The following is a 13,105-nucleotide window of genomic DNA, read 5'->3' as shown; positions in this document are numbered from 1 at the left end:
CTCGACATAGTGCATTTTGAGATTATGATAGTAAACCTATATAGATGGTCTTGAAAAAAGACATTGTCCCTTTCGTATATCTGATAGTAACTTTGCAAATAACTATCAGAATAACATTTCAGAACTTAACTCATGATCAGCACAACAATTTGGCAGATGTCACCTTTTGAGTAGTCAGCTATGAGCATTAACATTGGGGCTTGTAAAACAGGACAACATATTCAATACCTCATAACTTGATTATTGTAATATTGAGGTTTATAATGCAGTGCACACAGAACACAATGCACATCTAGTAACCCCTAAGAGTCAGATGGTAACTCAGTGCTTTAAGTTTAGCAGATAGGATTACATCATATAGCAAGTAACATAGTGCAACAAAAAACTTTGACTAAACTGCAATTATTGTTTATGATGGTTGCCACAATTGTTAAGCACCAAAATTCTTCTTCCTTCGGCTTTGCCCATTAGGGACACCACAGTAGAACAATGGTCCATAGAACGATGGGCAGTAGAGTTTTATGGTGTTGAGTTGCCAGCCCAGTGCCAAACTTTCCATAGAAGGCACAGGTGCGCACACACACACACACCTAGGGCCAATTTAGAGTGTCCAATCCACCTGCAGCATGTCTTTGGGATGTGGAAGGAAACTGGAGCACCTGGAAGAAACCCCTGCAACCACAAAGAGGACATACAGACTCTCCACAGAAAGCACCCCAGCTAAGAATTGAACTAGTGAACCTCTTGCTGTAGGCAGCAATGCTAACTGCTGCACCATAGAGACTGCACTAATGTTAAACATCCAAATAAATCCAGTAACTGAGTGTCAGTTTTAAGTAACACTTTAGGACAGACAAAAACATGAAGGCTAAACAATCTTTATTTATGTTGGTTGCCTAATAAATGTAGCAAACAGTACCCCAGTTTACAACTTAATAGTCTGAATATAACAGATGCATTTGTAAATTGTCAGGAAGAATAAATTAGACATGGAAATCTACTACAGTTGATAGACAATGTTCAGAGAATAAGACACAATCATTACCTAAAATCAGAGCACCATAATACCAGTGGTGCAGAAAGGGTGCCAATTAAAGAAAATGTTGCCAAAGAAAAGCAAAATAAATAAAAACAAACAAAAATATATAAATAAATAATAAAGGCTGGGAACTGTTGGTATTCTGTCTGAGTCATAGGTGAAACACATAAATCTAGGACCATAGTTCTCAACCTTCCATCTCTAAAATGAGGAACACTAGTCCTCATAACGTGGAAAAAACTGGGCAAAATATAGAACACATGCCAATGGCTTACTAACAACTTCAACTTGGAAGGTCATAGAATGCTTAAAATATAATGATTTTATTTCTAAAAAAGATATTTTAATGAACTGATATGATTAATTTCTATTTACCATGGATATCAGTTAAAAAATTCCTAACATTGAATGTGTGACAAACCCTTTCAATGTGGACCTTCAAGGAACATGAACTTTTTAAGACCCCAAATGAGGTATGCTCCTCGTACACTCGAGAGGTATGCCTAGGACTCCACCAAAAAAAAAAAAACACTCACTAAGAATATTGCTTAAGTAGGGCAGTAGTGGGGAACACCCAACCACAGCACCACCAGTATTCATTAAATCGCAGATATATGCAACAAAGTATACAGTGTTTCTATACATTGTTCCTTGTTATGCTTTATTTGCTTTAAGTAATCCTGGCCCATTGTAGAGCATTTTTCTAGTGTTTCTCTTTGTTTAGATATGGATGCATTAGTAGACAAAACTGCTTTTTGGATCAAAGCTCATATTTTCACTTCAAAGTAAGACAAACTATTAAGTTTAATGAATGCTTGCTGTTCTGGTTGATAGGCAACTAAATGCTGAAAATGATTGACATGACTTAACCTAACAGCAAACCAGGAGTCTTGTCAGTCACAGATACCTGATTTCACATATCAGTGTAGCAGAGATGCCTAAATGACTCTGGATAGGATTAATGAATGTCTTCAAAGAGGTTCAAAGGGATTTGCACAGAGTGTATGGTATAAGACAGTCACTTAAAAGATTCCAATATGAATTATTGACTTACATCCTGCTAAGGCTACAACAGAATAAATAAAACTGGCTGCATCTTCATCCAGATGTAACAAACAAAAAAAAAATATGTATGCAGTGGGGCAAACCCCTCTCTGCATAGGGCTTCACCTGTACCCTACATATGTATATATGCATGTATGTATCTATGGTTGCACAACTGTGGAGAAATAAATTGGTGAATCACTACTGATGCTATAATAGAAACAACATCTGCTTCAAGAATCGGCAATCAAAAAGTTGAAAGTCATAAAACTGGATTGACAAGGAATTTGTTCAAGCTAAACCACTTGAAACTCCAGCAGTGACATGGAAACTGAGTTGTAATGTGGGATAAAGTGTCTCTTGAATGTGATCTACACCATTTTTCACTATATAGGGCTTATCAGTACAGTTCGTCAATGCTGGAATGCTGGTAGGTAGCCCTCCCATTTTTTTTTATATCAGTATATTCCAAGTCATAGACCAGAAGCAGATGATAACATTATTGTATCTTCACCTCCCTGCCATCCTACCTACAGCAGGAAGGAATGTGCCATGGGGGGGGGGGGCTCTGTTTACTTGCCTTAACCCCTCACCTGGAGGTTGATATGTGTGCACTCAATAAATAGACCTGCTAAGCCCTCCTTTATGAATACACACCTTCCTGCACATGCTCTATGAAGGCCTTCAAATATGATGAGCTTCTCCGGGCCAAGTGAACGTCTCAAGCCCATATATGGCATGATGGGTAATCCTCTGCCGTAGGATCCACAACTGCACTGGGCTGGCCTATCGCACCTCGGCTAGGATGGGTGATCCAATGATGGGATCTCACTCCCCCACTTTCCATCAGCTCCCAATGCCCAAGTTGCAAATCAGTCCCAGCACATATTTGTACAGTGGGGGCTTTATCCCTTTGTGCTATGGAGCTGCCTCAAGTTCTTGGGATAGTTTGTTCTGTAGATTCATAAAACGTTTCAAGAGGTGGAATACCCATACTTATTGATTGAAGAGTGCATATACTCAAAGTTGGTATTTACATATCAAAAACTGTGGAAAAGGCAATACCTAAGACTTGACTGACCATAGCCTATTTAGGGAAGCATGTATCCAAATCTGAGCTATTTGTATATCAAATGTTGCAGGAATTCTGTTAGGTAGAGCATTTGCAGGGCAAGACAATGATGTGACAATCAGGCAGACTAGATGTAAAGTCATCATTTTGTTTTGGTAAGTGTACTTTGACTTTTGCCCTGTGGCGTTATGCAAACTAGTAATATGTATATATGGCACCTCTGTGCAACCACAGTGGTATGTAACCCTGCAGCATAACCAGCTATTTTTATGACTCATTCAGTTACACTTTGCAAAACTGAGCATCTTGTTTGGCGTAGTAAATAATATGGTCTGCTGAAGAGATGGACATGCATTTGAAAGTATTTTGCGTCTTTTTCAAGATACAACAATTTTCCAGTTTCTGTGAATCCTGTCTCCTCTCAGAATAAGAACAAATCCACAACCCTTAATTCGTAACAGACTAATAACCTGTAAATATCCCATATTGTCAAACTATATGCACGGTAAAGCCGGAAAAAATAATATGTCTTATTAACATAATAAGATGGCTGTATACATTATATCCATAGGTTCATAGGTTGGTACTAGGCTATCAGCCCTAGGGCCTATACAAGCCTAGCCATAACAATTCCCTGGCTATTTCTTCCCACACTATTTACTTCCCTGGACCTCTGTCTAGCAGGGCGACTGACGTGATTCCTGGGGTGAATTTCCTTTCTCCCATCCAGTCGTCAAGGTTCCTTTTGAAGAGGGCCAAAGAGGCACTCTGCTTGACATGTATGGGCAATCTATTCCAGAGTCTGGGGAGTCTCTGGGTCAGGAACCTATCCCTCCAGCATGTTTTGTTTATTGTGATGATAAGGTTTAGATCCCTGGAGCGTGTGGCTCTGAGGGATTGGGATTTCTTTAAGTGTAGCATGTCCAACAGCTCTGGGTTTGACATGGCCTTGTATGTTAAGCAGATATCGCCTCTGAGTAGACGATATACGACAGAGTATAGCTGGAGTTTTTTAAGGTGATCAGCGTAGGGCATGTGCTTTAGGCCTGTGATTCTTTTAGTGAGGTATTTCTGCGGCCTTTCCAGTTGTTGCAGATGTCTTGAGAGGTACATACCAAACAGGGCATTGTATTCTATAATGGGTCTAATGAGGGATGAGTACAGTGGGACAATGACCTCCTTTCTTCTGGCTGAAAAGCCCTTAGTGATGAGGTGTGCCACATAGAAGGATTTCCTGACTGTTGTGGCGATGTGGTTATCGAAGGTGAGACCACTGTCCACCTGTGTCCCTATCCGAAGAAGACAAATAAAAGTAAGTCCTTAGAAAGTGAGAGTCTGTCATCCTGAGTTGTGGCGTGATGACTATGCAAGTCCAGCACTACACTAAGTCAGTGTGGTCACTTGACATCCCTTTGCCCATGTTCATAGGTTGGTACTAGGCTATTGGCCCTAAGGCCTGTACAAGCCTAGCCATAACAATTCCCTGGCTATTTCTTCCCAAAGTATTTACTTCCCTGTAACTTCCATCTAGGTGACATTTTTTTATATCAACTGACTTGTGCTGAGAAGTACTTTTACTATAAAGGTCAGGCTATACATTTTCAAGTTTCTGTTTTGTTCTTTCTGTCTGAATCATTATTATAATGTAGGAATTTGAGATTCTGAAATGTCACTTTAATCACTGTACTGTGTATGGTTTTGTCGGCATCAACTTGTTTTCACTTGTGGCTTATAACTTGGAACATCTTAGTCCTGGACTTAGTGATTGTTTATTGGAGGGGGAACATATAGCTCCAATATCTGTATAGTGGTGATTATTATGATGATGATGATGGTGTTTCAATGATAGCCTCACATTTTTGATACAAAGACACCACACAGTGGAACCACTTTATAAAACTCAAAGTACTTGCAAACAAGGGTGTAGCCAGGTATAACTCTCTGTACTCCAAAGACTAATATTGTTATCAGAACCTGTTAAAAACATTGTTGCTTTATCAAGCCATATGATGTCTATAACCATTTAGATAAATGCTGCTAGAACATGTATGTAGCTTGCTTACAAAGAGGATAGCAAAAATAAAAGTAATACATCTAATAGTTTTTGACTGAGCAGCTGAAAATGTTAGACATGAATTTTGAGGCGTGGCAACAGCTGAAGTGCTATGACCACTTTTTAAATGCCAGGTAGAGAGGGGGGTAGCAAATAAGCATCTGTGGGAATACAAACGGAATTTTGCAAATATCAGGTTCTTTACCATTTTCCTGCTCTAGTGTTGCAAGCTTGTACTCCTAAACACCCCCTGAAAAATGTCACCTTGATATTACTTCACAGGCAAGAATCCATGTCATTCTTTGTCAGGGTTCACCCTTACCTGATGCTTTTTCATTAGTGAGAACCTTAACAGATTTTCTCTTTGCAAAAAGGTTACAACACTCATCAGATAATTAATGGACTCCTAATATCTCCCTAATGTTACACCAATACTCACCATAACTTTCATGCTTTTATCGCAGGTTTGTATGAAATGGATGCCTTCAACTGTCTTATGTCATAAACAAAGACACGTTTCTTCCAAGGATTCACAAGGAATTACACCCAGAACTGTGGCCAAAAGAGGCTATTTCAGAGAAATGTTAACTACAATGAGGAAATAATTTATTATTAGCTAATTTGCATGTCTCTGAATTGTCTTTAACTGTTGTGAGTGCAAATCATCACTTTCCTGTGGTGGTCAGCGCTGGCAGCACATGCATCTTGTATGCATAGGCATCCCCCAGTCACTCTCCCACACATCTGTACACATTCAAACACACACACAAGTGCATACTGACATAATTCTTACGTGTCCCTAACTTGACCGAATGTTCCACATGTATCCTCATATTTTTTCCTGCCTGTTATACATCATGGATGATTAAAGAAAATCGAACAAGAAAAACTACAAACGGATGAAAAAACCACGGGAAACCTTGCACCAGAAATCCAACAGTAAAAAAGATCCACACATGAGCACTTTAACCTTAACGTGATTTATTAAACTTTCAACAAGCGTTTTCGCCACAACGCTGTTGTAGCTTCATCAGAGACGAAATTCAAAAAAAGAAAGCCTGTAGAAATAGTAAAATGCAGGAAGTGACATAGACTTACATCGGCAATTAAGTAATGACACAGGATATTACAAAATGCTATACTCACAGTACCCTTTGGGTCCATTTCTCAATAGTAAATATTATATACATAAATATTTATAATTCACTTAGTGTTTCATGAACTAACCCTCCTTTAAGTGAACAAGCAAGACAGGTAAAAGTCACTTCAAAAGTTATTGAATACTTTCCAAATACTTTAAAATTCTATAACTACTAAAATATAAACACATAACTAACCTAATCTAAAAGAACCTTTAAAATACTAGTACATAATACTCAATACTAGTAAGAAACAATGCCAAAAATATTACAACGTATTCTGCATCCTGGAAAATAATAATTCAGTGTATACATAAGAAGTTTTTAAGTATGTGTTAAAAAATAATTAAATAGTATCTTATTGACAAAGAGTAGACTATTATTATGGATAGGTAACTGTATGCCTGCTATGTACACCTATACATCATGGATGATTAGTTAGTCAGTAATGCTAGATATGACTTTCTTTCTTCTTAATGTTTAGCAAATGCCCCCAGATATAAAATCTTTTGTTCTTTTAGCTTTTCATGTGAATCCAAGTACAATGCTAAAAATTCTCCTTAGTGTCATCTAATATTTTTCCTGGCTTTGTCCCAAAGCCTCCACCGACATGGGCATACTCCCATCCATATCTCTCAACTGACTAGATTTTTGCAGAATGTCCAGATTTTTTTCCTCATATTTTTTGGTCTGTTCCTCATAGAATTTGAGGATTTCTGCCACTTCACTAAGGATTAATGTAACCTATAATGATATACATTTGAGTTTCAGACTTTGTTCTCATATAGGTGCCCTGTCCCTTATAACTTGTGGAATGTTGTGAGTAATGCCTGGCGTTAGAGTTCCACACTTATTATTATATTAAAATACACTAGTATACTAACAGATCAGTTTGCGTAATGGGTTAATGCTTTTGCCTTCCTTGTCAAGGGTGCAAAGATTGAAGCTTCCCTCTTTTATTTACATTTTTCTTTGCAAATAATCATGTAAGATTTTAGCTGATCCCTTTGTGTCTAGTGGCAGTGCAGATGACTAAGTTGTGTGTGTGACTGCTGTGGGTACAGGGTTTGAATAATGTTATGTGCCTTTAAGGTACACTATGTATAACTAACCCTCATGTCTAGTTACCCTTTCCCCATATCTTCCATGCTGCAAAACTATGTTCTGTTAATTTTTAATCACCTTTATGGAATGAGTCAGCTATGGTGTTAGGTGTTCCCCCCACCCAAAGTTGCAAGATTTGCTCATTAGTCTATGGGAGTGTGGATGTAAGACGGCCCTACACACACATTTTTAGTCTCTCTCATACATGCGCACACACGCACGCACACACACACACACACACACACACACACACACACAGTCAGTCATCCCCTCAGCTGATCACACTCACAAGCACACTCTCATGTGCACACACACACACACCTAGCCAACCTATCATACATATCCCCTAACTAAACCTTCTACAACTTCCAACCTATCCCCTTACAAACTCCTTTAGTATGACATCTCAGACATACACACACTCCCACTAGTACCTCTACGTACATGTTCACACACACACGCACACACACACACACACACACACACACACACTCACACATACACACTAACACTACCCGTCCACTAAAGACCTCAGCACTTACCTCTAACACAATTGGTTGAACAAGCTTTTGGCTGTGTACATTTATATAGTCAGCCTATGTAACTTACAATGCCGAGTGATTTTCTGAATCACTGAGTTACCCAAAATCCTTACCACAGGCATTTCTGGGGAGGACAGCTTGCAGACAGTACATGATTGTATTGCACACTTATAAAGCTGTCTCTGAACTGAAAATAGTTAAAAGTGCACACCAGACTTCCACCTGAAGGTAAGCTTTTTAAATCCAGCTATCTTTTTTTTTCCTTTCATTTTGTGGGAAAACATAGCCAAATAACAGACTCTTGACCCCACTGAAATTTGGCATTTTAGGCATGATCAGTAACGTTACAGAAGTTATGTTTACTGCTTGGTTTTAATCAGCTGTGATATATTTAGCTATATATATATGTGTGTATGTGTGTGTATATATGTGTGTGTATATATGTATATATATATATATATATATATATATATATATATATACACACACACACACACACACAAACACACACACACACACACACACACACACACACACACACACACACACACACACACACACACACACATATTGATTACCTTCACAAACTCGAAGTTTCAAAACTCTGAACTGCAAATGGTCGAGTCCATAAAATCGAAGTTTTGAAATGTCAGACATTTTGAATGGAGATCACCGTATAGAGCGAAATGGGAAATTTACCATTTTCCTCACTGTAGTGCGATCTCAGAGTTGGTATATTTATTTAGCAGGGAGTATGGGGTGCAGGGGGCAACCTCCCCCTGCAAAAATGTAAAAAAAATATTTTTTTTTATTTTTATCTTTTTTATATATACAATTTTGAAGTTTCAAAACTTCGATCTTATGGTCTTAACCATTTGCAGTTCGAAGTTTTGAAACTTCAACTTTGTATAGTAGATCCATAGATATATGTGTGTGTGTGTGTGTGTGTGTGTGTGTGTGTGTGTGTGTGTGTGTGTGTGTGTGTGTATAGGGGACAGTAAAAATAAACAAAAACTTCAAATATCAATGTCGGTAACCTTCGCAAAAAAAAGTTGCCACATAAATACATATGTTGTGAGACATAACCTTGAAGCATGCAAGTAAAAAAAAAAAAGTCTTTTTTTGAACTGGGCAAGCTCGCTGCACCCTCCATGCGTGTTACTTATATATTCCAAGTCTTAGATTGCATAGTTACAGAGAAATGGCATATTCTTGTTAAGGTACAAAATAGCTTTCATACAACACAATACAGCACAGAATAATCTCATTTATTGCAAAGAACACATGTATGTGGGAGACTAGGAAATTGAGGTCCTGACTCCCCGAACCACAAAAAGCTTGAATCTTTTATTTTAAATAATTAGTTATTCCTCACATTCAATTTCCCAACTCTCCTACATTTTCGCAGCTCAGATAACAATTGTATCTAACATAAAGGTTTTTAGTGAAGCTTACCAGCAGAGACTACAAACTCTTTTGAAGGTGAGAGATATAGAACTGTGTACTGATGCAACAGAAACTTCCCAGACAGAAATCCTGTTACAATAAGACAAGTGGCAATCTCTGACATAGCACCACAGAAACAGCTCGAAAAATCTGAGACTTCACTGCACCAGACTGTTAAGATATAAGAATAATTTATACTCAACACAGTTCAGCAGAGAGTAATAATCTTATTTATTGTAAGGAACACATCTACATGGGAGACTAGGAAATCAATGTCCTGACTCCTTGAAACATAAAAAGCTTGAATCTTTTATGTCATTTTTCATCAAGTGCAATGTTATTGAAATACTGCAGCCACTGACCAATTAAAAATGAACACGGCAGCATTCATCTTATGAACACGGTCTCCTGACTTTGTCTCTGCCTTTCCATATTAGGCACAAGTTCTAAATCCAGAAAGGAACTTTCTACACTTGCCACTTTGGCACTTTGATGTTGGCAGGAAATAAAGGAATCCATCTTGAAATGAAACATATTTAAAACAGAAACATTAAACATTTGCCTTCATTTTACACTTTTCCCTTCATATTCTCCTATCTGTTGCTGTAAAACATCACTCAGGTCGTGTATTTTTTCATGACTGGACAATAACAAACGGGTAGATACGTTTCCCTGCCTATCACACATTCTTCACATGCAGTTTCCTTCTGTCCCTGGCATGTGCAATGCTTAAACAATTATTTTACAAATATAGTCTTATTGACAATAAAAAAATGTTTATCTTAATGGAATAAAAGGACAACTTGAATACCTTTCAGTCATTCATTCCACCTCAAATTTTTCATAAAGATGTTTAAAATCTCGCAATCCTTAATTGTCATTATTCGCCTGTCTGTAACTCGTAACTAATTTGTCGGTGTTAATGATGTTAATGATGCACTTTTATTCATTTGCATGCTCTGTAATTTGACACTTTTTATTCTGTATTGTAACAGTTTAAGAATTAGGCCAATGTACATAAATGAAATTGAGTCCTAATAGTAATAATTTATTTATTCCAGTTTGGTGACCGGGGAGGTCCACTGGGCTCAAGAGCCCGTTTTCAGTGGAGGCCCGGGGAGAAAAGCTCCACAATACAAAGTTACATCACATAATGAATTACAAACAAAAATATTTGCATTACAGTCAGTAGGTAGTATTACAACAAACAGCTGGTAGAATTGCATTCAAATAGGTATCATTCACTAAAGCAACTAAGATATTAAAGAAATTATCCAGGAAGATGAGCGGCATAGAGCATAAGGCTGGATGTAGATATTAGTTACATTTACAATCTAGGTCTATGAGAGAAATTAGAAAGGTATGAAGGCTAGCCAGGAAAGAAGGAAGAGAGGAGCTTGGGAGGTATGGGATGAAGAGTGCAGTTACATTTTCTGTAAAAAACAGGTAGGAAGGAAGTTGAGTTTTGAAGATGTGTAGGTTGTCACAGGTCCTCAGTGTAGAGGGCAGGGCATTCCATTTTTTAGCCAGGGAAAAGGAGAGTAGAAGCTGACCAGCTGGGCGCTTGGGTTTGTGGACGGAAATAAGGTTTTGGTGAGTAGATGTAAGGGGTCTGAGGGGGGGTATATGGCTGAAGGATATTAGATAGTGCGGGGCAGCTGGTGGGTTGAAATAATAATTTGTGGGCTGAGACAATTTGGAGGAAGTCTAGTTGATTGGGGAGTTCAAACCAATTTATAGTTTGTAGGGAGGTGCAGTGATGAGAGAAGGAATTTGCCTTTTGGTGGTGAATCTGGAGATTTTATTGTAGCATACTTCCAGTTTGGAGGTAAGGGTGGAAGTTAGATTAGTAAGCAGAGGAGCGCCGTACAAAAGAGAGGGGAGGAGATATGTGGTGGCCAAAGTATGTCTAGTATAGGGAGAGAGGAAGTGGTTGTTTCTGTACAGTAGGCCGAGTTTCATGTGGGTTTTCTTGATGTTAAGTTGGATGTGGGTATTGAATTTTGTGTTCGTCGATGGTGACCCCAGGAGTTTCGTGGAGGGAACTATGTCAATGATGGAGTTGTTAAGGCTGAAGTGTTCATCGATGGTGACCCCCAGGGGTTTGGCGGAGGGAACAATGTCAATGATGGAGTTAAGGCTGAAGTGTTCGTCGATGGTGACCCCCAGGGGTTTGGCAGAGGGAACGATGTCAATGATGGAGTTGTTAAGGCTGAAGTGTTCGTCGATGGTGACCCCCAGGGGTTTGGCGGAGGGAACGATGTCAGTGATGGAGTTAAGGCTGAAGTGTTCGTCGATGGTGACCCCCAGGGGTTTGGCAGAGGGAATGATGTCAGTGATGGAGTTGTTAAGGCTGAAGTGTTCATCGATGGTGACCCCCAGGGGTTTGGCATAGGGAACGATGTCAATGACGGAGTTAAGACTGAAGTGTTCATCGATGGTGCCCCCAGGGGTTTGGCGGAGGGAACAATGTCAATGATGGAGTTGTTAAGGCTGAAGTGTTCATCGATGGTGGACCCCAGTGTTTGGCGGAGGGAACAATGTCAATGATGGAGATGTTAAGGCTGAAGTGTTCATCGAAGGTGACCCCCAGGGGTTTGGCGGAGGGAACAATGTCAGTGATGGAGTTGTTAAGGCTGAAGTGTTCGTTGATGGTGACCCCCAGGGGTTTGGCGGAGGGAACAATGTCAATGATGGAGTTGTTAAGGCTGAAGTGTTCGTCGATGGTGACCCCCAGGAGTTTGGCAGAGGGAACGATGTCAATGATGGAGTTGTTAAGGCTGAAGTGTTCGTCGATGGTGCCCCCCTGGGGTTTGGGGGAGGGAACGATGTCAATGATGGAGTTGCTAAGGCTGAAGTGTTCATCGATGGTGACCCCCAGGGGTTTGGCGGAGGGAACAATGTCAATGATGGAATTGTTAAGGCTGAAGTGTTCGTCGATGATGACCCCCAGGAGTCTGGCGCAGGGAACTATGTCAGTGATGGAGTTGTTATGGCTGAAGTGTTCGTCGATGGTGACCCCCAGGAGTCTGGCGGAGGGAACGATGTCAATGATGGAGTTGTTAAGGCTGGTAATTTGAAATTAGTTTTTATCAGTGGGAGTGGATTTAGAGGGAGTGAATAGAAGAATTTTAGTTTTGTTAGCGTTAAGTGAGAGGTGGTTTTGGTGCATCCATTTTTCAGTGGTTGAGAAGGCAGTTTGAGTTAGAGGCTGGAATTCTGTTAGGTTGGAGGCATAGCAGATCAACGGTGAATTGTCTGCATATTGGACAATATTGGTATTAGGAATAGCTTTGTGGAAATCATTAATGAAGATGTTAAATAGCAGAGGGACAAGTATGGAACCTTGGAGATCTCCTGTGGGGGTGAGAAGGAAGGTGGAGGAGGCTTGGCCCCATTTCATGGCTTGGGACCTGTCTGAAAGATAGCTGGAGAACCAGGAAAGAGTATTAGGGGAGATGTTGAGGTTAGATAGATGGTTTAGTAGGTGGGTGTGGGAGATGGTATCGAAAGCTTTAGATAAGTCTAGCAGAACAGACAAAACTGTTACCAGAATCTCTATCTGAATTGACAGCGTGTAAGAAGGAGAGAAGGGCTGCGTTGGTATTGTGTCCAGGGCAGCAACCATATTGGGTAGGTGAGAGCAGCTGGTGTTCGGTCAGGAAT

Source organism: Protopterus annectens, chromosome 7.part0 (genome assembly GCF_019279795.1).
Source record: "Protopterus annectens isolate FY-2018-M chromosome 7.part0, PAN1.0, whole genome shotgun sequence".
Taxonomy (NCBI): Eukaryota; Metazoa; Chordata; order Ceratodontiformes; family Protopteridae; genus Protopterus; species Protopterus annectens.
This window is presented reverse-complemented; position numbering follows the sequence as displayed.